This window comes from Cydia fagiglandana, chromosome 14, assembly GCF_963556715.1.
Source record: "Cydia fagiglandana chromosome 14, ilCydFagi1.1, whole genome shotgun sequence".
Taxonomy (NCBI): Eukaryota; Metazoa; Arthropoda; class Insecta; order Lepidoptera; family Tortricidae; genus Cydia; species Cydia fagiglandana.
In genome coordinates this window covers 2,046,500-2,073,922 of record NC_085945.1, presented here as the reverse complement: position 1 = coordinate 2,073,922, position 27,423 = coordinate 2,046,500, and the positions used below count along the sequence as shown (strand labels likewise).

General features: G+C 37.0%; 1 protein-coding gene across 2 annotated transcripts in view; it reads right to left on the bottom strand.

Moving 5' to 3' along the window:
* The window catches only part of LOC134670643 (protein Fe65 homolog), a 115,411-nt gene that overhangs the window by 71,275 nt on the left and 16,713 nt on the right, over window positions 1–27,423 (bottom strand). Inside the window, exon 1 of one of the 2 annotated variants that reach the window (XM_063528453.1) lies at window positions 6,920–7,061. The exons of the other annotated variant lie outside the window; for it this stretch is intronic. The gene's annotated coding sequence lies outside the window, so the exon portion shown is untranslated. Of the gene's footprint in view, window positions 1–6,919; window positions 7,062–27,423 lie in introns of those variants that run through there. 2 annotated transcript variants of the gene reach the window in all.

The window sequence follows — 27,423 nt, the reverse complement described above, 5'->3', positions numbered from 1 at the left end:
TTGCTCGGTCTACTTCAATCAAAAGTATGTGACTGTCTGTACTCTGCCTATACTAACCCCTCGTATGCGGCCTGTCAAATATGATCATTGAAATAGTGACCTTGACATTTAAAACAATAGATTTAAATTGACACGCACGGATCCGTGTCTAAGCATACGAGAGATTAACCCAAATTTGCCCAGAATGCTGTTTTTTTAAATAATATTCTACAGCCACGCAAAACCAAATCGAATCCACTCGAACCCACAGAGCGTATAAAAGGACGATCGTTTTATAGTCTGTGCCCGAGGGTCATTGACCTCCGAATAACAACAGGAATATTTAGGGCAGCATTAACCTATTTTAGTTATCTACATTACGTTTTTACTTTATATGAAGTTTCCATATAGGATATACCTAACTTATGTATGGAGTATCTTGTCATATCATTAAATATTATGCATTTTTATAAATAAATAAATTTATCGCTTTTCGGTGAAGTAAAATATCGTGCGGAAATCAGATAAATCTAGTGCCTGTGCTGATTATTGGTGTTAGGTTGCCGAGTGGATCCCAGGCTTCCCAAGGGCTGTGGCAAAAGTCCACGCAAACGCTAGATGATGATGATATTACATGTTGGAGTGATTGTCAGCAAGTTTCTAGTAGTTTTGGCGAGTATGTGTGGAATGTCTGGGAAAAGTGTACTTACCTAATAGTGTGTAAATAGTACGATTTCGTCATTCTACGACAACTATAATTTTGACTGTTTAAAATTTTTAAGAGCCCTTCAACGTGCACACTAGCGCCACAGCTAAATAATCGTGATTATTTAAATTTAACGAAAGATATTGAAAAACGGAGGCCGCTACGGACTGTATTGTGTATTTAAGTACGTTTTGAATACATCAGACTAGTTTTTATGTTGCTGGATTCGTCAATCTATGCGTCCAAAGTTAAAACGGCCGTTTTTGTTTTGAGTTCCTAGATCGACGAAACCAGCAACACAAAAACTAGTTTGATGTATTCAAAAGGTACCTACTTAAATACACAATACAGTACGTAGCGGCCCCCTTTTTTCAATATCTTTCGTTAAATTTAAATAACCACGATTATTTAGCTGTGGCGCACGGCGGCGTGTGCACGTTGAAGGGCTCTTAATAAAAAAATATATTTTGGAAATAAACCTATGGTATTTTGTGTATAATTTCATGAAAGTGAAAATATTTCGTGCAGATAGATTTATATTGATCATATACATAATGCATATTTAGGAGCTAGCTAGGGTTGTCATGTTAATGCTAAATAAGACATCGATAATTTGTTAAGTTGACACATAACAACGTCATCTGTATAATATTTAACTAGTTATTCTTCTTCTTCCTCGCGTTATCCCGGCATTTTGCCACGGCTCACATAGGAGCCTGGGGTCCACTTGACAACTAATCCCATGATTTGACGTAGGCACTAGTTTTTACGAAAGCGACTGCCATCTGACCTTCCAACCCAGAGGGGAAACTAGGCCTTATTGGGATTAGTCCGGTTTCCTCACGATGTTTTCCTTCACCGAAAAGCGACTAGTAAATATCAAATGATATTTCGTACATAAGTTCCGAAAAACTCATTGGTACGAGCCGGGGTTTGAACGCGCGACCTCCGGATTGCAAGTCGCACGCTCTTACCGCTAGGCCACCAGCGCTTCTTGTATAACTAGTTATTAAGTGTAAATATGTCGTATTTAAATTTTATTACCTTATAATTTTATAAATTTACAATGTGCCTACATTAATCAACACTGTGTGAACGCACTCATTAACAGTCATTGTTTCTATTTAATGTCCTACACAAATTACGAGTTATTATGCCTACAGTTGGTTGTTTTGTAATGAAACTAGATCAGTTACAATACTTAATTCTAGATTTTTGTTAATAGTATTACAAAATGGGGCCAGAATATTATCAAAAAAATAAATCAAAATTTAAACCTCCATCGCAAAACAACTTTCACTTATTCAGTTTATCCGGTATATAGTTTTACGGATGAAATACGAAAATTAAGTGTAAATCAACTTTTGATGAATCCAGTTGCCATAGTTACGTCGCTTGGGTCATCAACCAGGCATTTCTTGCTATAATTTTTAAACGACTGCCAAAAAAAAGAGTGTATTGTTTCCAGCGTTCATGTTTGTATGTGAGTTTCTTTATAATATTATACATTTAATCTTATCATGTAGGAAGTTACAAGTAGTATTTTTTATCAATCTCTGCAACTTTGTCCTGACTCACGGGACAGAACAATGGTCAAAAATAAGTCGATGGACCTCTGAACAGTACTAATTTAAATATAACTGCCCAGATTTCATAAAGATATAGCAACAATTTTGCAAGTCTGCACCGGAAACACTGGCCAAAAGGTCTCTTGCTCGTGTCGCAGGACTCGCAGGCCATCTCTGTACAGGGGCCCATTTCTCAAACGATATTAGAGTAATATAAATAATTAGTCCACGAACTGTCAAATCGTATGGGTTGCCAATATGACAACACACTAATAATATTAGACTAATATCGTTCGAGAAATGGGCCCCAGATGGGCTCTATTAGCCAATTGCATAAAAATTACCAGTTTACATCAGTGACATTTCAACTTATTGCCAGTAATAGGCCCAAGTAATATTCCATCATCATCATCATCAGTATTTAAGAGCTACGCTCTTGTCGGTGGAGTAATCGCCACCCTTCTTTTTGCTGGGCCAGCCTTTTAACTCCCTCGTACGACACGACAGAATTTTTTTCTTTTATTTGGCTGAGATATGTGAGCCTGGGCCTTCCTCTGCGTCTTTTCCCCTCAATCTTGCCCTCCAGTATGTTTAAAAAGAATATGTCGTGCCGTATCTTGCCCCTTCTGTTAGCTACTGTGTCTAACAGGCATCTCTTCTCTCCTGCCATGCTCAGGACCTCTTCGTTCGTCTTCTTTCCTGTCCAGCTAATCCACCCTACTAGTAAGTATTATATTAAGTAGGGTGGATAGTAATATTCCACCCTACTTAATTCTGTTTTACAGTAACAACGCCATAAACCTCCAACAAATTGATTATTACGTCGTCAGTAATGTTTAGCCTAAAAAAGGGGAAATGATGGATCGCCGGGGAAATAGAGTGGCCCAAACAGAAATGGGCTGTTCATGATTGATCGCAGTGCTGCGAGTAGTGATGTGCCGCGGGAATGTTTTTGGGAATGTTCCGAATTGCCCGGGAACATTTATTCAAAAACTTACAGTCTTAAAATTTTCTCAAAACTAAGCCTTTGTGTTTGAAATTTATATAAAACTGTATAATTTCTGGTGAACATTAGGTTGATAATATCAGTAAAAAAGTTAAGTATAAAAAAACACAAAAAAAATACAATGTTAAAAATTGGGTGATGTGGATTGGGTGATGTGGACGGGGCCCTTGGAACGCGAATCCGACTCGCACTTGACCGTTTTTATAAATGATAGTGTTGTTATTTGCCACATAATCAAAATTTCCAATATTTTCTTAAGTAAGTTAGGCACTTTTTCTATAGTACCTATTCCTGCTAAGTGAGTATCCCAAATGGCACAAATCTAGTCAGATGCACAACACTATTGACCCCAATGCCGGTGCGATGCCCTCCGCCATTGTGGATCAGTGTGGGGCCTAATGGCAACAATCGTAAATGATGAGCGAACATGAATGTTGGGACAGTTGTTCAATTGGCTACTTTGACTGATGGCATTTTCTGGATAATCTTCTGACGGACAAGACAGCGCGTTTTTTAAAGAATCCTTACACAAATGAGATACAGTGAAACCTGGATAAGTGAGATCTCAAGGGACGAGCAAATTTGTCTCACTTAAAGAGGTTTTCCACTTACCCAGGTTCCCAGTTAGCCAGGTACAGATAAATTTCTGTCTCATTTACAGAGGTTTCCATTAATAGAGGTGAGAATAGAGTATATTTCAGTTATAGAGGTGGTTAATAAGGTATTTAATAATTAATATCTTTAAAACTAAATAAGGTAAAATAATCCTTGTCCCTAAATATGTTTTAAGCCTGTTTAAATATTTCTTTGAATTTATTTTGAATGATTCTCCAATGGATAGATATATCAAAATTAAATTAAATTTGATACGGACTTCATTGCGTATTAGAAATTTAATAAATTAAAATTATTTTTTTCGTGTTACTTATCAAAATTTCAGCTTTCGTTTCGGTAGTTTTAGCTATTAGATAAATTAACTAAATCAAAGTTTGAAGTTGTTTAGACACAATTAGGCAAATGCGGAATTTGTGGATAGACTAAAAGTTAGTAAGAATACGGAAATCGTTCAATGAAGTCCAAGTTAGAGAGGTCATAGATTGACGTTATCTCAGATACAGAAGTCAATTCCCTATAAAATTCTAAAAAACAATTAGGAAAATGTAATCTTATAAATATAGTATCAGTAAAAGAGGTAACATACACTCTCCGTCTCACTTATAGAGGTAAATGTGACTATAAAATCACAACAACGAATCCCAGTTATAGAGGTTCGTTTTTTCTCAGTAACAGAGGTAATTCAGTGCTAAAGTGTCGGGACCGCACCATGAGTCCCAGCTATAGAGGTTTCTCACTTATCCAGGTCCCACTTAACCAGGTTTCACTGTATATCATATCTCATTTACCGTAAAAGATGGCAGTTAAAATTTAAACTACAAGAAAATTTAATAAAAATTTAAATTAATGATTTTATTTTCCTCGCGTTGGTGTAATGAAATACTGTTGGTGCAATCTAAATCCGAACGGTTACTTTTCAAAAATTTTTGACGGTTAAATACCGCTTTTAGCTTTAATTCGATATTATCCTGTAGGTTCTGTCCCCGCAAGCCTGTTGCAAAGCGGCTTATTCGACGCCGGCTTGCTTAATCCACCAGCTTAACCCTAATTCACTGAAGACCTATACAGATTTTAAAACCCTATGCGATATATTTTGAATTTTGATTAAATACTGAGTGAACTGAGTTGACCCGTTATCCGCATGTTGCCTAAATAATGAATGGGACCCTATAGTAAATTTCGGTCTTTTTTGGTGGCCTATTTTCTGTCCCACTGCTCGGCAAAGGCTACCCTTTTCTTCCGCCACTCGTCACGGTTTTGTTTTTAAAACCTATTTATTTTCCTGTGTACTTACCCCTTCAAATAAAATTTTGCGAAGTGTCATTTTAAGACATTGTTATAAAAACTTCACATTCTGATTCGATATGGATCAAAATTGACTTCCAGGGAGGGAATAATGCCATTAACCAAAGCCAATTAAAAATACCTTATGGAATCTTCAAACGTAACCGATAATCGCAAGCGATTTGCAATACATTGCGGTATTTGATCGATCGATTAATTTGTTGGTTCCACTTAGTTTTGGTCCGACATGGCCTACCGCGAACCACATTCGACGTGTTGCCTCCTTGTCACACTTACGTACGAATTTATAAGTGCGACAGAGAGGCAAGACTTCAAACGTGGATCGCGGTAGGCCCTCAGGTACTATCTAAAATCGCATGCTATTTGTTGCAAAGTCTGCAGGAGCTTAAAAAAATACAGGTTTTACCGGTTTTTACCAAATGCAATCAATAATCGAAAAATTGCAAAAATAAAATGCTGAAGATACCTTTATTAAGAAATTGTTTATAATTACCAGTTCCACTCGACGCTTTTAGAGGAAATGCCTAGTATACTAATTAAATTCGGTTTTTGGGAAAAATTGGCTAACGTAGGTGAGATGGGTGAGACAGGCAGGAATGGAATTGCTCCCGCGTTATTTGTACAACTAAATGATCACAATGATTTGGTTTGATATAGGGTCAGGGGGAAAGCATGGAAAGTCATCTAGACTCGTCCTTCCCACCATACTGAGTTTGAGCCATTAGAATTTAAACCAAATTATTTGGAAAATAGAGTTGATTTTCTCTACTCAAGGTTTAAAAAAAAGAATTTTCAGTATAATCTCAACCTATCAAGGGTTTTCATTCATAACTTGCTAAAAATGTAACATGTCCTTTAGGAATCACAATGGGCAGGACGAGGCTAAGCCAGGATCACAGGCTCGACAGTAATTATAAGATTATAGGGGTCCTTATGCTATGTTGGTTTGTATGACCGCTTACTATCACAATAACGTCATCCCATTTACCACTACCGAGGTATAAAATGTGACTTATAAATAAATAAATAACACAACGACCATTTTACACAGATCGGCACTGTAAGTTCAATAAGGCTTGTTCTGTGGGTGCTTGAGGACAATATGTACCTATTATCTAGTTTTATATAAATACTTACCTAATACACTACTGACTACACTATGAGGGGACTTATATAGGCTATAGTAAGTTATAATATGAGGTAAACCGAGCTAAGTTACACTTAAAAGGTTTCACTTCAATGGTATGTTTTGGTCTAAGCCAATTAGTTTTCATAGCATTTTTATATAATCAAATCCAAAAGCTATTGTATATATTAGGTATATTATCAGTTTAATTATGTTAGGCATAATAAAACATAATAACCAATATATTTTAAGACTTCGTATAACAAAGTACATAAACTCACCTAAGTAGGTATATCAATATATATAGGAGAGAATGTTTTATTTATGAAGATAATGATTTATAATAATTACCAAATGATAATGAATAAAAGCGAAGAAATTTTATTTAAGTTATTTCAAATACGTTTTCAACGATTTATCGCAGTAGATAAATACCTATTCGAATACTTTCAGCCAATGAGCGCCTTGAATACGAATAGTTGCGTGTTTCAATTATTTTCAAGGTATCACTAATTTAAAGCACGCTCTAGAACTAATCAGAATTAACTTCAACGAATTAACATTTCACAGTTCATCCTTATAACCCGAAACAAATTTATAAATAAAATAACAACCGGTCAAAAACCGACAATATCGATCACCGCACAACACTACGTCAAAATTCAAATTCGGAACACCATGGACAATGAGTCACTTTGTTTTTTTTTTCGATGCGACGTGCGGCCGCAAGCGAGTTCGCCGTTCGACTGAGGGGCGCCCGCCCTAGTCTGTTTTCAGCCAGTGACGTCTGGTGGCCATTTATTCGTTTTCGGTGCGTTATTAGCTTTAGTCAGTGTTTAATAGGAATTCTATTGGAAAAGCTGGCAATGTCGAATTGGAAACACATTAATGGTTGTAATTAAGTAGAAATAGTAGGATTTGAATGAGTAAACGAGTTACTACAGTATAGTACCCGATGCTTAACCCTTAAATGCATAGTGTTGCCAAATGTCTACAAACCATTCGACAGCTCACAGATTTAAAAAAAAAAGGCATACGTTCATGAAAGCACCTTTATACCAAGCGTCAAGTAGTAGGGTAATGATTTAAGGGTTAAATTTACGCAATATTTTTAACTTATAAAAATTACATTCGTTTTAAGACGAAAAGTCGGAAAGCTTCGAAAAATCCAGTAGTTGATAATTTTTAGTATGTGATTTTGAATGGTGTTTTCGGGGTTTGTAATTATTTTATATTTAAAATCTTTATCATAGGTATATCACAAATAGTGTACCTTTCTAATGGTAGTAAAAAAATTCATATATCTATTACTGAAAATTACATATTTACTTATACATATATGATATATATGATTTAGCCAATTCAACTTCTAACACTGATTTCGCAGTGAAAATCAAAGTTATATTTTTTTATACTATTTTTCCTAGAATCAGCAAACAATTATGTGATACATATATTAATTTCGGGCAAAAAGAAAAAAATATGCAATTAAGGATTAAGGCTTAGGTAAGTATATGAGTAAGCTTTTACTTACGCAGGGTAAGTACACACAGGGTAGGTAAATAAAAATCAGAAAAGTACAAATACTTAATAAATCTTAGCAAATTATCCTAACCGTCTGATCGAATTATTTATTTGGTTAATAACTTTCCCAATCCAATAATAATCTAAGTTTCACCGTCATTTATAAAGGTTGGCGAGTTGATGTAAAGGGGCCCACTGATTAACAGTCCACCGGATGGTATCTACCTGTCAGTTGTTCGAAACTGTCAACATTTTGTTCTAACTGACAGGCCGATTCCGTCCGGCGGACTGTTAATCAGTGGGCTCCTGGTGGCTTAACAACACCTACTTATTATTCCTTTGCCTATGCGGATTGATGCTTAACCTCTAGCATACGTCAAACCTTGCCAAGCAAAATGAAATTTTATTTTGTCGACACAAAGTTCAAATTAGGATGAAACAGGAGATTTTTATAGGTCTCTGGGCGGCTAGAGGTTAACCAATGAGGTAGTCAATAAACACAAAGGCACCTTTGTATTAGGACAAAGAAACATGAAATATAAAATGACTTCACCATGTAGGTAGTCTTTAAATCCAAGGGCGAGTCTGCATATTTTGACATCGCGACGTATCCGCATTCATTGAGCTTGTCAAACGATGTTAGGTCTGTGTGTGACTCATCCGTAAAGGTGAGTGCACACATTATAGTATTACGTCGATTCACGACCAAAACTACCATTTGTCAAATATTTGGGTTTGTGTATGCTGAGTCAAGCTCCTATTTAACACTCATGAATATTTCTCCCTTAGCCCTAAACTTGGCAGTGTGCATTCTTATGCACGTTACACTTTTTAAAAATCTACGCAAAAAGTAAACAGCTTCATATTATTTTTTGACGCATATTTCTTCACTTGATACTATACTTGATTGGTAAAAAAATGTTTTATGTCGCTGAGATATCTGATTTTGAGTGTAGCACGCAAAATGTCAGGCCACGAAGCTGCGTCTCCGCATCGTATGGGAAAAGTGGTACTTTTTAGTGATTTCCTTTTAGATTTGGGTCTATTTATGATTGTTACATAAAAAGTGAATATATATTCTATACAATAACGCATTTTTATTAGTCACTGCATTGTTGTTATAGATAGCATGAACTCGTTTTATCGTATGTATCTACAAATGCACACCGCCAGCTTCTCTACTAACAACATGCTTTTTTAAATGTATCTTTAAAGATACATTGCCAGGTTAAGGTTCCAGAATGTTCATTGTCTTTCTAAGAAATTATTGAGATTTTAGGACAAATTACGACATTATATTTTTAAAAGTATTTAACTATATCCTTCAAGTGTCATAAATATTACAGATAAGGCTACAGCAACAAAATAGAGCTCGCTATCGGGTTCCTCTTATTCCTCAACTCGAAGTCAGATCAGAAATAGACAGCAGCAGTTGCCTCCATCTTTACCATCTTATCTAGAGAACCTAGACTTGTCATCAGACAGCGATCATGAAACAACAGATAGCGATCTCATCCCAGCGACCACTGCTAGCCATGACCAGTATGCCACCACCACCATCGCCAAATCAGGTAAAATTGCTAGTACATTCAGCTTGAGTCTCCAACTACAAGACAAACAGTAAGCCTCTCTGAACAAGCAAATTCGAATGCTCCAACATCATCCCATAATCCTATACCATCGCTATTTTCAGGTTTATCAATCTTACACCCTACTCTTCAGCTTCAATGCTTGCAGTAGCTACTCGATAAAAAAAAACTATAATTGTGACTAAAAAGAAGCCCGTCCAATCAAAACCTCTCACACTATATTGAAAATGTAGCGATTTACGGGAATTGGGCAAGTCAAAATTGAGTAGAAGTTTTCGAAAGGCCAGTAGTCACAGATAATGTGTAAAAAAATAGGCCAAATAAAATATAGGTAGCTGTTGCAAGGGAAGGAGCACTGAATCTGCAGAGTTGGATGATAAACCAGAAAATGGCGATGATATATGATTATGGGATGGTGTTGTGGCAGGTTCAGAGTTCAGACAGGCTTACTGATCGTCTCGTAGTTGGGGACTCACTCTGAAGATGTACTAGCAATGTTACCTGATTTGGCGATGGTGATGATGGCATGCTGGACATGGATAGCAGTGGTCGCTGGGCTGGGGTCGCTATCTGTCGTTCCATGATCGCTGTCTGATATGTGTGATGTAGGTGCTCTAGAGAAGATGGAGGCAACTACTAATCTATTTAATTCTGACCTGACCCCGGGTTGAGGAACTAGACCAATCAGATTGCGAGATCTTTTTTGATTGTTGTAGCCTTATCTGTAATATCTGTGGCACTTGAATAATATAGTTATATACTTTTAATAAATTGAATATCGTAATTTGTCCTAAAATCCTAATAATTTCTTAGTAAGACAGTAAATATTCTGCAACCTCAACCTGGCAATGAATCTTTAAAGATACATAACTCACCTCACAGTGAACCTGGCAGTGTCTCTCCTAGGATACATACCTAATTTAATGTTAATTTGTGAATCCTTGGCAGTGTGCATTTAAAGATACATTGTATAAATAAAAAACTAAAATACTAAGATTTTTTTTATTATTTTTGTACCCTTAAGTCAACCCTTAGTATCCCTTTTTTCAAGAAAAAAAAACAAAATTCTAGCAAAAAAAATCCTGCCAAGTTTAGGGTTAGATGTGCAACTCAATTTCTTACCCCCTTATTCATAAACGCTTACTAAAGTCGAGAAGCCGATAATAATCGTTTGTCCCTTTCCATCATACCAATACGTAGGAAAGGGACAAACGATTATTATCGGCTTCTCAACTTTAGTAAACGTTTATGAATAAGGGGGTTAGTTTTTAAGTGTAAATTTAAGATTTATCTGTAAAATGTGTTACACTATTTGTTAACTCTGTCATTTCATGTGATGTTGAATAAAATTGTTCTATGTCTACGTCTATGTATCAAAGCGAAAGGTGGCTATGTTGAAGACAATTATTTTTTGTTGCATAAATAGTTTTAATTTTTCACTTACTTTGTATTAGTTACGTAATGTAGGTACTTAATAAATTAATTCGAAAAACCGTTGTCAACGTATTTTTGGACCATCCTGTATAGAAGAAAGGCATTTAAATAATTAAAAATCAAGTGTTTACCATAGACTAGGTATAGGTACATTTGGTTGTTATGAATATGTTATGAGAGTATTTCTCATTTTTCCTCCGTATTTTCAACTGAAGAAATGGTATTACACAAAATTACAGCCATGGGAAATGATTGCTGTGAATAATATAAGACTAATTTTGTTTGATATTTGATTATGATTACATTTCTTGATAATTTGGTATAGAAACATGCCTTACTAAACACATTAATATATATGGAGTTTTATACCTACGTTAAACCAAAACTTTATGAAAAAATGTTATTTTTGGTGTATTAAATATAGATAGACTAATATTTGGTTTCGATAAGTATCTATTTGCATATTTTTGTAAGTAACAAATCATAAAACTGGGACCGAAAACAAAGGAAAAATCCACTTTTTTTTAACATCGGTACTCGTATTAACTATTCTCTAATTAGTCTCCTCGTATATGCACCAACCTTTACAACTATCAACCATTCAAACTATTTTAAAACTCGAATTACTTTTTAAAAACCAATGCACTCTATATACAGCCAGTTTAATGTTAGTAAACTTTTATTCTAGGCAAAGGTCGAGACGATGGTTCAGAGCTTTTGTTAACATTCAGCCGAATTTTACATTTAATTGGATCTGAATTTGTACGATTTACTTTTTAATTTGAACAGATCTAAATGTTGGACCACATTCCTCGATTCCAAACGAAATGGTATCTTTTTTTAAAGTGAATGAGGATCGCGACTTAGTATTGAGACTAGCAATCTTTATTATTTACATGTCACTGGTGAAAGTATGCGAACTTTTCATATGGTATTTAAATATTGTATGTTAAAAGTCAATTAGTTACGTACTTACCAAATGTTCTCACCAACTGCTTATACAGACAATAACCAGTGACATTCTGTAAAAGTCAATGTTGTGTTTGAAGCGATTTTAGGCTTACGACACGACTATGACACGACTATGACACGATTGAATAAGTACATTGCAAATAAATATGTGTAGGATATGTAGGTACAGTCACCTGCAATAATATGTTACTTTTCGAAGGCCGCAAAAATATGTGACAAGCTCTTATGGCTCTACAAATAAGCTCGTGTCAGATATTTTTGCGGCCTTCGTTGTGTAACATATTATTGCTGGTGACTGTACTAGCAGGTGTGGCTCACTCCGCGAAAAAAGTACAACCGTTCCACACCAATTTTGGTGGCTAGCCATAAGCCGCGCGTCGCGCTGTCGCCACCTAGAGGCCATATCTGTCCTGATCGTAACAGACGCGTTTTGTTAGAGAGTGAGTCTTCTGTACCTAGTACTATTATTTATTCTGTGGTGCTAGTTAAAACAAGCACATACAAAAATCACATAAGACATGTTACAAGTAGTACCATAAATAAAATTATGTAGGTAGTATAATGAAACTGCCACACTTTGCTCTGACAGAGTTGCCTTAAAATTAAATAAAACGAGTTATGAATAAGTGGAATTAAATATACTATATACGTACCTACGGGCCGTGCGCTTGTTTGCCACGTATTTGCGTAATTTTGATTTAATTTATTATGTATGTCTTATGTTTTATCATCTTCCTGACTTTTCTTATTGAACCATTTGTCCACTTTTATGCTATTTTTTATCGCATTTCTTTTTGTCTGTTGCCTGCCATGATTCTTCTCACTTGTTGGTCAGATCAGCGCTGGAAATCGCCAGCAACATGGTGAGACAGCGGTACCGTGAACAAGTCTAGTCGTGGGGCCTTTTTCTGTCAATGTGTATTCCCAAGATAAATGGTTGGAGGCCCCTTTAAGTACGTGGCTGTGGGCGAGGGCCCATTTCGACTACGCCTAGCTACGCCACTCAGTACCGTCTTTACAATAAGAGCACACGGGGCCCGTGCAAAAGGGCCCCCATCCTCAGGGGGCCTCGAAAGACAAACAGTAACAGTATATTTGATAAATTGAAGATGAAAAAAGAAAGATGTTAGATAATTAGCTTTCTTTACTTTCCAATGGGGCCCCAAATATGGGCTCAAGGGCCCCAGCATCTGAGAATGCTGAGATAAGGCAATTTAGAATAGAGAATAGAATAGAGAGGGTTTATTCGTGGCACTTCATTCTTTCAACGTTTTTGTTATATGTAAATGACGACCGGTCTGGCCTAGTGGGTACAAGGGGCAAACTGAAAGTGTTTAGAATAGAAAAAGCTGAAGTAATTAGGACGTTACTCTTTATTTTAATGCGTGCTTTATCTCTTTCTGACCACGCGTACAAATTTTCATTAGGATAGGATTACCCTGAAACGCACACAGCTCCAATGCCTTTTTTGTATGGCGATTTTAGGTCCTCGGAGGTTTTGTATGAAATTCATGAGGTACCCATCGGGATTCAAGCTTTTTTGACACAAAATAATTTAAGCAAGATTTTTTTAACAGTCTCATATGAATACTGAGGGATATCAAAAACTACTGATATACAATTTTTTGCCAGTATTTTTTATTAACCGCACAATTGTGCGATGTAAACTTTTGACGTCACTCTTGAATGACATGCTTCTCTATGATCATCCGTTGATTACCTACAAAAGCGATTAAATGAGTAATTTAAAAAATAAACCGACGTACAAGAACTAGGCTTCATTATGAAACTATAACTGAAGCCTACCGTAACTCTGTTGTTGGCTGAGCCCACAATGAAAATCGTTATAAATAGTAATACGAAAAAATTCTTAGGTCGAAATTGGAATAACGCTCGACGTACAATTTCCAAATTGCCATCAATCCTGAAACACAGATAACGACCAAATTGCATATACCTCAAAAAAAGTATAAAGAGTTATATTTTCATAAATAAGAATAAGAATAAGAATAAGAATAAGAGATGTTTATTAGCACAAATAATAATAACTAATAACACAAAACTAAAATTCAATTACATAAATATTTGTGCCAAATAATATGCCTCTTTTTGTTATATGATCTCTAAGTAGCCTTTTCTAAGAACTTTCAGAGTTGCCTACGTAGTAACCCTGCCTATGAAGCCGATGGTCCCGGGTTCGAATCCTGGTAAGGGCATTTATTTATATTATGATACAGATATTTGTTCCTGAGTCATGATTGTTTTCTATGTATTTATATATTATATACATCGTTGCCTGAGTACCCACAACACAAGCATTCTTGAGCTTACCGTGGGGCTTAGTCAATTTGTGTAAAAATGTCCTAAAATATAAAAAAAAAATAGTCTCGATTGTGTCCGTGTGGTGTAAATGGCATCGCGGAATAAATCGCATTCAGAATGGGCGCGACATTTCGCCTAACGGCAGATGACGGACGATTATCATCATCAGAGTATACAAAAGGGCTCAATTCAAAATTCAAAGGTATTTACTGTTTTTAGGCTATGGTTTATACCCACACAAGCACAATATCGAATACAAAGTGTCGTGACGCATAATTATTAACATTTAAATCTATTTTACGGTAAGTGCGTTGGGGCAGGCGTGGCTCACTCCGCGATTTCGTCGCTTTGCTACAGGTAGCTAAAAGTACATCCGTTCGGCCCCAATTTTGGGGAAAGCCATGAGCCGCGCGTGGCGCCGTCGCCACCTAGCGGCCATATCCGTGCTGATCGTAACAGACACGTTTTGTTAGAGAGTGAGTCTCCTGTACCTAGTACTATTATTTATTCCGTGGTTGGGGTAGGATTAAAAGGGTTTTTCATGAGGGGTAAGACAAAAAATCAATCTTATCCCAACTCTCTTATATTTATTTATTTATTTAAACTTTATTGCACAAAATATATACAACAATGTACAAATGGCGGACTTAATGCCAAATGGCATTCTCTATCAGTCGACCATAGGGCCAAACAGAGATATCTACAATTGGTGCAGAGAGAAAAATATAACTATTGAGTAAATTAAAAAAAAGCAGACTATACATACCTATAAACTACATAAATAAACTACCGCACACTACTACACTACCACACTACCACACTACACCACTACTAAACTACTACTACACTACTACACATATTACTACTACACTACTACTACTACACTACTACTACTACTACTACTACGTACTATATATAAACTACCACATATTTATATATAATACGTACTATAAATATCATAATGATGGATATTATATAATTATATGATTATATGTGATTCTATGATTTTATGATTATGTGTGTGTGTGTCTTATATGTGATTTTCAGAATTACCTCGTTTGCAAAATAACCCCAATTCACCTTATAGTATCAGTGTAGTTTTGTTGAACAAACATTAAAACAGTGCAAGTGCAATGCAGGCCAATTAAAATGCACTGACACTGACGCAATGTATTGAGTAAGCGCGCCGCTCTACTGGCCAACGAGTGCCGCCAGTGTAAAGGTATGGCCATACAATACGTTAGAGCCGTATCACGGATAAAACCGGACAAGTGCGAGTCGGACTCGCCCACCCAGGGTACCGTACAAATTTAACTTATTTATTATTTATTTTATTTGTTACATACATTTATAGTAAATAATTAAATATTCAGATTTTTCATAGATTTTTCATAGTACTTTTATAGTTCTAGGTCAACGCGAAGTACCCTATTTTAGATTCCTTTTAGAGTGTCGAAATTTGTTTTTTTCAGGATAAAGGGACAACTCTAAGGGCCTGTAGACCTGAATAAGTGTCATTCTATGGAACTTGTTTTAAAGGAGTGCAACACATATTTACTTAGTTATATTTGTATTTATCATTTATAACTCTTAGGGCCCCCCCACATCTGGCGTCTTTCGAGCGTCGGCGTCTGTCGGCGTCGTTCCAGCGCTATGGAAAATGACGTCGCTGCGCAGTTGCGTCGACGTTGCGTCGACGTCGGCCATAGAATTGTAGACGCCGACGCTCGAAAGACGTCAGATGTGGGGGGGGGGGGCTTATGACACACCAAAGAACTTATACAATCCGCGTATGGCCGCGCCTTAACCGCCACGCTACACTGGCGAGCATTGTCCAACGCTTCCGCTCGCGTGTGTACGCTAACGGTCAACATTACAGCACGCTGATATAGGCCAGACAAAAATCAAAATCAAAATCAAAAAATATTTATTGTATGGTTATGGGTCACTTATGGGTGAGGTTTACAAAGGTGGTACAAAATATTTATGTTCTCCATATCCTGCCTTACAAAAGCGTACAATATTAGTAAGTTGTCTTAGAACTAAATACTATTTTTAAACTTCAATAACACTTTTAACAATAAACTATGCTAGATAGACTCAATAATAATGAATAACGTGAACTAGCTCTGTAAAAAGTCATTTATGCTATAAAAGCACTGTTCGATTGCCAATTTTTTAAGGTCTGTGGGAAGTTTGTTAAATATTTTTATACTCATACATATAACGTTTTTTTTTTAACAGGATTTAAAGTTGGTACAGTCGCCATCAGATATATCGGAGCGGTCAAGCGTGACGTGACGCGTTTGCTTTAAGTGTCATTTTTTGTTTCCAAACCGTCCCGTTTGGTGCGCTGATCAAAATCCGAACTAACCCTTACACGTGTCTATGTCGGCGGCCGATCGTAAGATCAGGCATATCGTGAAATTCCTAGGCATATCGTGAAACGTGAAAATCTTTGACTTGTTCCCTGAGTTGACGGAGCCCCGCGTACTCCTATTTCTGGGCAGTTTGTCCTTCGGGCATCTAAAGCAACCTAACGAACCTATCCTATCTATGTATTGGTTTAATGTGACTATCGTCAAAACATTACACAGGAACATTACGATCTGCCTGATCTTACGATCGGCCGCCGACATCTATACGTCGTAGTCATTGACTAAAGCACACCCAATATGAAGTCAGGACCCCTATTCGACAAGCGACGTTTGACGTATCGTGTTGATCTCCCGTTGATGTGGGAAAAATCATAAGTTCTCGAATAAGTACGTACAATGTCAAAATTTGACATTAACAATCCACAGTTAGGGTGACAAGCAAACCAAACCGAACCACCCTTAGTTTAGAGTGGAGTTTTGGTACCAAATGATATTATCCACCGTTGATGGAATCAACACTCAGTATGCAATAAAATCAACTGTTGATTTGACGTGAATGCGAAATCTGACAGTTGTACATGTCGAATTTGGCCCCAGCTTATAAGTTGACTAAATTCCATAACTTCGAACCTATGCCTATGGGGTATGGGCGTGGTAAACCGTTACGCGTAACTTTCGCAACCTCACTTAAAACATTTCGTGTCATTTAAGTTTCAACTTAAACGACTACTAAATAGAGTTGATATTCTAATAGCAACATTAATTAAGATTCGACAGTTAAATAGTAAGTGCCTATAGAAATGTCAAGTATTTGACTGATGAGAAATCAATACGTAGCGTTAATTTGGGTGGTTATTTATTCAGAACGTAATAAGACAGAGCCATTAAATAGGTACTGAGATCAATATTGACGTGCTAGGTTACGGTTCATCAGATATTTGGTGTTTAGTGTTCAGTTCAATCTTGGTAAATATAAAAACACAAAACTTTACAAAAAATATATAAACACATTATAAAAAACCTAACCTAGGGTGCCGCCGGCAGCGGGGCAGGGCCCAAGCTGCCGGTGGTCAGGGCCGCAGAGTGAGGAACCGACGTACTACACGCGCCGTGTCCAAAATTACCGCCTTCTGCATCTGACCCTTGATCCAACCACTTAGCGAGAGTCGCTTTAGGTATTGGTCGAGACTCTTCGCTATGAGACCGTTCACTGACCCGACTATAGGAACAATCATCGTCGAGTCAACATCCCACATGGCGGTTATCTCGTGAGCTAAGTCTAGGTACTTGCTGGACTTTTCCTTCTCGGCCTTCACGAGATTCTCATCATGAGGGATGGTGACGTCGACGAGCACGGCCCGGCGCTGCGATCGGTCTATCAGCACGATGTCAGGCTTATTGGCTACAATAGTCCACGTCACATAGTATTATTATGTTAATCGACCTAGCCCCACAGAAAGCTCAATAAGGATTGTTTCCAGTTAATATTTTCCTCGCGTTGTACACACTGGTTAAAGTATATACAAATATTACAGAAAGTATTCATAAATATATTTATCATATATTTATTATTTATTATTTTGTAAGCAGGCAGGCAGTTGTGACAACTGACACTGCCTGTATCCAGTAATCATTAATAGTTATCGTTGACAAGTAGATGTTTTGATGTGTTTGTCTAATTTATTTTTAAATTGGTTCACATTTTGTGCTGAAACCACATCTTCGGGCATATTTAGTACGTAATTTATTGTATTATTTATTTCTTTTCTTCTCTGATTCTTCTTCTCTTTTTGTTTTGATTGATAGCTGTTTTTATTTTATTTGGTTTTTTAGTATAATGCTATATTTGATTCTTATATGTATATATATATACATATATACTTTTTTTTACAGGCTGTTTTTAACACATGTTTTTATTAATAAACATAATATGTGTCCAAGGACCTCCATGCAAGGTAACTCGACCCTATCATGATGTCTCAAGGATTCAGTGCTTGTAAAAAAATATTATTCTGATGTGTTATAGTGTCTATTTTTTTCCCTGGGGTTTTCATTTATTTCTATTTATTTTTTCATCAGAATTTTTGCTCGTGATTTGTGGAAAATTGTTTATTATTGTAATAATTAATCGCCAATGAGCCATTTTGTAATGTCTGCATTGTGTAATAATTGATCGCCAATGAACCATTTTGCAATGTCTGCATTGTGACCTAATAATTGTAAGCTGACTTTGTGATACTTGTCACCTGTCTTTTAAAAAGTACACAGCGCTCAAAGCTCAAAGCTTTTAATAGTTAGCGCTCTCGGTCGGCCGACCTTTTTTTTTTACATAAAATATATTTATTAAGGATACAAAAATCAACATGCAATTGTTTGCATGGACATTATTTATTATAGCGCGCTAATACATATTACGCGTTAATATGTATTGCCAGACAGTTGTTTTCACACATCGGAATAACAAAAAAAAACTTTCCGTGTGCCCAAGGAGTCTCCACGATTGATGCTCGATCGAATCATGGTCAGGTTTCAAGGGTTATTGCCTAGTTGTATCCTGGTGTACCTTGCTTACATTATTTAATTCCACGAGCTACCCCATTTTGAAAGGAAATCATCATTTTGAAAACTTAAAGCATATGTATAAGAGTCACAATAAATTTTAGTTGATCAGGCTAATGGTTGCAACACTTATCTGATTTAGCTCTCTCAATGTGATATTTATATTTTTCCTTTTTTTGTTTTATTATTTGTCTTTCATTATATGTAGTGTATAGCTTTTCGTATAGTACCTATATTATGCCTTGATCTTCATATTATGTGTTGCGATTATTTTTTTTTAGTTTAAAACTCTAATAATGCGTTAAGTGTATGAACTGTTTATGGTTATTTATTTTTCTTCTTTCTATGTAGGTAGGTACTCGAAATTTGAGATGACATAGCATATGTTGCATGTTCATCTGTATTGGGTGGCGTGTGACGAGTACGCGTGACGCGGCCTTCACGAGTCTGGTGCATCCCATTAATCATATCATATGTTTAAGTTGATTAGTAGCTAGTGTTCATATGTTTGTGTTACTTTGTATGTTTTGTTGTTGTTGGTAATTTGTTGGACGTGATTTTTGATTTTTTATTTAAATTTTTGTATTATCCCTTATATTTGGTTATTATGAGTATATGAGAGTGGGGACTGGCTGATAGCATTTTCTTATTTTTATGCAATTTCTAATTAGTTAAGTAATAGATCCGTGGACTGAATATTATTGATATATAAATGTAAGTTAACGTATGTTAATGTAAGATTGTTATTTATTTACTTTAGATTTAAAAATTAAATATTTACTCTGATTGACTACATGTCATAGAAATTAGTTATACCGTTAATTAATAAAAAAATTGAAATCAAATTTGTAAATTGAATAGATAAAAATATGGATTATAATTCGCAACAAAGGTATTAAAGTATATGTAAGTTGAAATTATTTGACCTAAAATAATAATAATATTCTGTGTAAGTAATGTTTTCATGTATAAAATAATAATGTGTTTTGTAATTGTAATAAAGTGTTGACATGTAAAATACTTCTAATTTACCAATAAAAGTTTGATTGATTGATTGTAATAGCGAAATTATTTGATTGGGGTTTTTTTGTTTGCTTTTCTTTTGGAAAACACGAAATTAAATTGTAACTGGTTAAGAGGGCCTTTAAAGAAATATATTAAATATGTTGCGTATTGAAAACCAAATGGTGTGAAAGCTAAGTTTTTGAACGTTAAATTGGTTAATAATTGGAAAAGATAATAAGTGATGCTGTTTTATGTGTGGAATAGTAGATTCTAGTGTTTGTCAGTTAGTCCAATGTTTGGTTAGTGTGATAGTGGTTTTGTCTTTACGTTGGGAAATGGGTTTGTTATGTTTTAATCGATGCTAAATAATATTATTGTTGAGGTGTTTTTTTTTTATTGTGGTCTTTTAGATACCTATATGAAGATATATTTGTTAAGTTAATTGTAAAGATGGAAATAATGGAATGCACCCCGTCTCAGTTATTAAAAATTGCTGATTGTATAAAGCTGTTTGAGTTAACCATGCGACGCGTTATATGTGTTTTGTTTGTTTTAATTTTGTTTATGTGTTTTAAAATTTAACGAATGATGCCTCGGTAAAATTTATTGATGGTTATTAGAAAATATTTTTGTGTTATTAATTGTTTTATTCTAGCAAGTTTTTGGTATTTAATTTTATCTATATGTATGTTTTATTACTTGTTTTATTTTAATAAGTTGTTGATATTTAATTTTATCTTTATGTATGTTTTATTACTTGTTTTATTTTAATAATTATTATTTATCGTCAACTGGTGAATATATATTTTTTAACATATATTCATGTCCTGGTTTTCGTCATCAAGTAGTAATCGTAAATTAATTATAATTTTTATTAATAGATAAATAGATAGTAGAAATTGAAATATCGCTCGCAGACGGATCTGCATGTTTAAAGAATAGATTATTCATTATTATGATTATAGATCTATCTTTACATAGATAGATAGATTATGGATTTGATTAATATTATACTTAATGATAATTTTAACTGATAATTGTAATAAGGCGAAAAAAAAAATTATTCTTAAGTAGTTGGTGTGCTTGCTTACTTGTTAGTTTTGCGTTTGGCTGCGGTATACGTAACGGCTTCGGTATTGCCTCCTAGAAGTGTGGGCTCTGCCATGTCCATGAGGTGGCTGGTGATCCGGCCGAGTTCGTAGTTGGGGTCGACGGTGAATACCTGGTGTTTTTGTGGCCCATTGGACTGTTCTTGTTGTGGCTTTTTGTCCCGTGGTATCCACCGTTATTATTATTGTTATCATCGCCCCTGTGCCGCTGTGAGCTTGGCTAGTGCTTGCGCTGTTGGACGCTTTGTTCGGAGCAATGATGACTTTTCCTTTTTGGCTGCTCATGACCTTCTGGACGTAATCTTCTCCCTTGACGAGCTGAACGTACGCGCACCGGTCGAACCAACGCGCGTGCTGCTCCCATGGGACGTCGTCCTCCTCCCAGTCCTTGAGTCCTCCGTCGCAGTAGAAGCACTTGGTCTTGTCGCTCTGGCCGGTGTAGTAGAAGCCGGCCTCGGCGAGCTCCTCGGGCTTCTGCTTCATGCTCTTGGGCCAATCTTCGAAGGTGCGGAGCCGGGCGGCCTTGTTGTTGTAGCGCGGGTGCGGGTGGGGTTTGGGGAGCACACTGGCGCCGGTGGCGGGCGGCGCGCACATGCCGCACTCGTCCTGGCCTGTAGTCATCTGGTGTTTGCTGTTGGGCACAGGCGGTGTTGGTAGTGGCGGCGGGGCTGGTTGGCTGGCTGGGCTACTATGCGGCGTTTAAACTGGGCTAGCTGGCTGGCTGGGCGGCTGGGTGGCTGGCCGGCTGGCGGTGGGCGGCGTCTAAGCCGGGGCTGCCTCGAGCAGCCCGACTGGCAGGGTCGCCATGAAGTGTAAGCCTTCGGCTCGGAGAAGGTGGTTTATGAGTGATACACGCAACGGTTGGATATCAATTGTATTTTATAATTAAATGTGCGGTTTATATAGGAAAGCATTTCCTTTGTTCTTTACACTAGGTCTAAAGTACAAGGTTGAGGAAATGTAACATTATTTTTATGTTTGCAATATCGGATTACATGGTATCATATTACATTTGGAAAATGAACAATTAATTTATTAAATCGATTCGCGGTGGGTGTCTCAGCTGTGTGTGAGTCACTCCATGCTACAGTGTGGGGGAAAAATTTTGTTTTTCACTTGGTAGCTAAATTTGTTTAACACTCGTGCCTTGAAACCTTCACGACGCTCAAGTCACCGCTTTTCTTCTCTCTCGCTACGCTCGTGGTTCAATTTTGGAATCTTTGTAAAACAAATAAATAATAGTAAACTATAGTTGGAATAGGGTGTCCAAACATATATTTTAATACTTCTAACAAAATTAGTGTTTAGATATTATAGATCCTAGGTACGTGCCGATATATCTGACGGCAACGCAACGGTATCAATATATGTAGATGTCGGCGGCCAATCGTAAGATCAGGCATATCGTGAAATTCCTAGACATATCGTGAAACGTGAAAATCTTTGACTCGTTCCCTGAGTCGACGGAGCCCCGATACGCGGGGCTCCTATTTCTGGGCAGTTTGCCCTTCGGGCATCTGAAGCAACCTAACGAACCTATCCTACCTATATATTGGTTTAGTGTGACCATCGTCAAAACATTACACAGGAACATTACGATCTGCCTAATCTTACGATCGGTACGTCGCCGACATAGATACCCTGATTCAAAAATTTAGGTGAAAAACGATGTATATATTTATACACTAAAAACATTGAAGTAAGTATGTAGGTAAGTAGGTAAATGCAAAGATTTATTAATTTATTATCTAAGGGCCACTTGCACCATCCCACTAACCTGGGGTTAAGCGGTTAAACCGTTAACCCACTGTCAAATTGTAACATGGTAACTCCAAGTTTAACCGGTTATCCGCGGGTTAGTGGATTGCTGCAAGTGGCCCTAAATAGGTATAAATAAATTACTCACTGTTTATGACCACTTTGTTCTTCAGAATGTACCCCCAGATTCCGGTAAAAACTATGAAACGACACATTTCAAGGTAATACCGTAGAAAATAAGACATACGCCCATAAGGTCGAATCATCAACCCTGTAATGAATTTCCACTGCAGTTCCTTGTAAACGTTGAACACTAAACTATGGAAATGAGACTCTAAAATTAGATTCAAAGAGTTGCTTTTTGCTTGTACATATTGCGGCGCTTAAGCTGTTTTATAAGCAAACTTACAACAGTTGAGAAAACGCGAGCAAGCAAGAAAAACTTAAAGTGAAATTTACCTTATCGGAAAGGAATAGGGTTTTCTTTAGCTTGTATGTATGAGGTTTGTTTTGATCTTGTGTTTTCAGGGTTGCCAGTTGGAAAACCCAGGTGAGTCATGCTGAAACGGGCCTGAATTTCAGGCTTCGTGATTCAGTTACATACGAAGTGAATTACAAACAATAACATACTAATTGAAATAACTTATATAAATACGTAACCGATCGGATTGTAATCAAAAAACATTATTTTACAGTACCCCTCCGCTGTATCGTCTCCGCTGGCTTGGCCATCTCGAAAGGATGGGTGAAAATCGGGCAGCCAAAAGGGCCTACTTGGGTCGACCAACTGGGCACCGTCCTGTTGGTCATCCTAAATACCGTTGGGCAGATAGAGTGGAGGGAGATCTCCGTGAGCTCGGCCTCGGCGAAAGCTGGCGGGATACCGCTCTGGACCGATCAAAGTGGCGTGCTCTTGTGTTGGAGGCCAAGACTCAATTTGGGTCACCGCGCCAACCAAGTAAGTCAGTAGTTACAGTACCTTAATTATTGAAATAATACGCAAAAGCCACAGTGAATTACGTTTTTTTACCTTTTCTGACTTTTTACATTAAAAAACATATCTACCTCTATTATCTTTGTACAAAAAATGAAAAAACCGGGCAAGTGCGAGTCGGACTCGCGCATGAAGGGTTCCGTACCATAAAGCAAAAAAAAAACGGAAAAAATGCAAAAAGAAAACGGTCACCCATCCAAGTACTGACCACGCCCGACGTTGCTTAACTTTGGTCAAAAATCGCGTTTGTTGTATGGGAGCCCCACTTAAATCTTTATTTTATTCTGTTTTTAGCATTTGTTGTTATAACGGCAACAGAAATACATCATCTGTAAAAAATTTCAACTGTCTAGCTATCACGGTTCGTGAGATACAGCCTGGTGACAGACAGACGGACGGACGGACAGCGAAGTCTTAGTAATAGGGTCCCGTTTTACCCTTTGGGTACGGAACCCTAAAAAACTTAACTCAAAACTTATGTACCTACATATATATGTCATTTCTAAAAATTACATGATGGATAGTACCTACGTTCGTAAGTATGCAAAGATTGCAAACCCTGTCAGAATATGTATTTTGTCATTTACCTACGATACCTACAATAACCGAACCGTTTTTTTTCTTCAGTTTATAAAAGTATTTGACCATAGAACTATATGTATACAACATTCAAATAATAATTACTTACGCCTAAAGTGTCATTCTACGGAACTTGCTAACTATGCAAACAAAAGTCACTAAAAATACATCATTCTTTGACAATTTACAATATGGCGGTTTATTTACATAGTAAGTATCGTAGAATGACACCTTAAACAATTAAAGATATTCGAGTTAATTTTGGACCACAGTTGGGAATTTTAGGATAGTAGTTATTAGGTGACAATTTAATATAGTATGTCACAATTATTATTTATTTATCTAGGAAAGAAATAAACATAATAAAACTTACAAAACTATAGATAAAAAATTTGCCCCAGATCGCCGTCAACGGGCAAGGTGCCCAGAAGGCTGGCCATATTTCCCCGCTGTATAGCGATGCTAAACGCTGGGCGAAATAGTGGCCAGCCCTCTGGTCACCAGGAGCCTCTATTAAGCGCACCGACAAGTCGATAATTAGGTGGTTTCACGGTACGGAGATCTAATCGTAGAAATTGTTCAAGTAAAGAAATGTGTTGGCCCAAATCGTGAGCTTACGCAACTTCACAATGCCGATCTGATACGCTGCACTGCGGTGGAAAGCAGAGTCGTGACCTATCCCAGCGTCTCCATCATGTTTTTGGGTGTATAAAAACAACAAATCTTGACTTTTCTATACCTATTCAATTCAATTCAAATATATATTTACATAAAAATAAAAAAATATATATATATTTATATTTGCATTTGTAGCCACGGGACGAAGCCTGCGTTGCGGATTTCTTATTGCGAACATATGTAAGTACATTAAGTTAAATAATAATAAACATACATAATTGTGACAAATGAAGACGACCGGTCTGGCCTAGTGGGTAGTGACCCTGCCTGCGAAGCCGATGGTCCTGGGTTCGATTCCCAGTAAGGGCATTTATTTGTATGATGATACAGATATTTGTTCCTGAGTCATGGGTGTTTTCTATGTATTTAAGTATTTGTATATTATATATATCGTTGTCTGTGTACCCACAACACAAGCCTTCTTGAGCTTACTGTGGGACTTAGTCAATCTGTGTAAGAGTGTCCTATAATATTTATTTATTTATATTTATTTATTTAATGTAATTCAAATATACTTTATTCATGTAGGCCTAGCAACAAGCACTTATGAATGGTTAGTTCTTATTACATATATATTATCTTATTTATTTATTTATTTAAACTTTATTGCACAAAACATAAAAATAATGTACAAATGGCGAACTTAATGCCTAATAATCTTAAGCTAATAATCGGAGCAATTTATTGATGTTTATAATATTATTCCATAGTAATATTGGATTCAGGGACCGGACAACCCTTTCCCCGCGCGCCCGGGCGTCCCTTAAACACGGCTAACATATTGAAAGACATTCCAGTTTGAACTGCAAGCTCATTCATTTGACTACCCCTTACCGAAAAGCTTAGCCATAAAAATAAGTATGTGTATTACTACTCGTAACAGCAAAACTCTTAAGAGGGAGCTAACGCAACATTGCAGTATTTGTATTATACAATTTCACGCGGAATCTAGACTGTATTTGGAAGGGCAGTCTCCAGTCAAACCTTAAAAGGTTAAAATTGACTTTATAGATCGCCCTTTACGCTACGTCTTACGTAGGCGAACAACGCGCGAACGCGGCGCGGCGCGGCGCGGCGAAATCAATCCTTTGATGCCCATAGAAGTGTCCTACGTAAGCGATCTCGTTGCGAACGCGGTGCGGCGCGATTTGCACGCGAATGTCAGGCGGCGCGGCGCGGCGCGGCGCGGCGGCGGCCGCTTGCGCCGCGCCGCGCCGCGCCGCGTTCGCGCGTTGTTCGCCTACGTAAGACGTAGCGTTAATCGCCCTATACTTAACCTCCTAAGCCCCAATATTACTTATTCAGTTCGGTGAAATTTAAATCATATTCAATTGGAATAAAGTCGTATTTGTTTTGTTTCGTTCAATTTTCAAACAAATCCAAAATCAACTCTATTCCCTGCACTATAGATTCAAATTTCAGTGACAAATTCTGGATTTTTTATTTGTATGGCTGGGCCTTAGGTAAAACTTGTTAGCATGGCTACATAATTAACCTAAAGTACGGTCAGTCAAAACAAAACGACCCTGGATAGAGTAGGTAAAAACGGGACCATATATTACTAAGACTCCACTGTCCGTCTTTTCTGTCTGTTTGTCAGTCACATGGCTGTATCATGAACCGTGATTTATTTCTGTTGCAGATTTAATAAATACTAAAAAAAACGGAACACTCGGTGGGCAAGTCCGACTCGCACTTGGCCGGTTTTTTCTGTCAAATTCATTCAAAGACGAAGAACAATCAAGCCTGCTAAATACGACAGGTACGACAGGTACATGTGGCAAGTTGATCAAGGTTAAATCGCACTCTATCTTATGGACGAAGGGCAGATGGTATCTTAGGCGGTGAAGAAATTTAATAAGGCCCGGGGGCGCTATTTCGAAATGCACTCTGACGTAACTATTAACTAAGCTCTTGCATATTCGAGCGATAGAGAGGCAGATAACGATTTCCGATCGATATTGGTGGTAGGCCCTCTGCTTCCGTCGAGTACTTCGGCTGAACAAACGAATGTTCATATGAATAAAATTATCTTAAGATAAAACATGATTATAGTCTGTGCTTCTGCACCTCTTAGGCTCTTACCTCTTGGCCTGACTCTATGATATACTGTTAACTGCTGATTCTGTGACTTTACTAAGAAGAACATGACTACAGTCTGTGCGGAAACAGAAGAGCCGTAGAGTGTTTCTGGACTCTGGACTCCCTTACATTCCA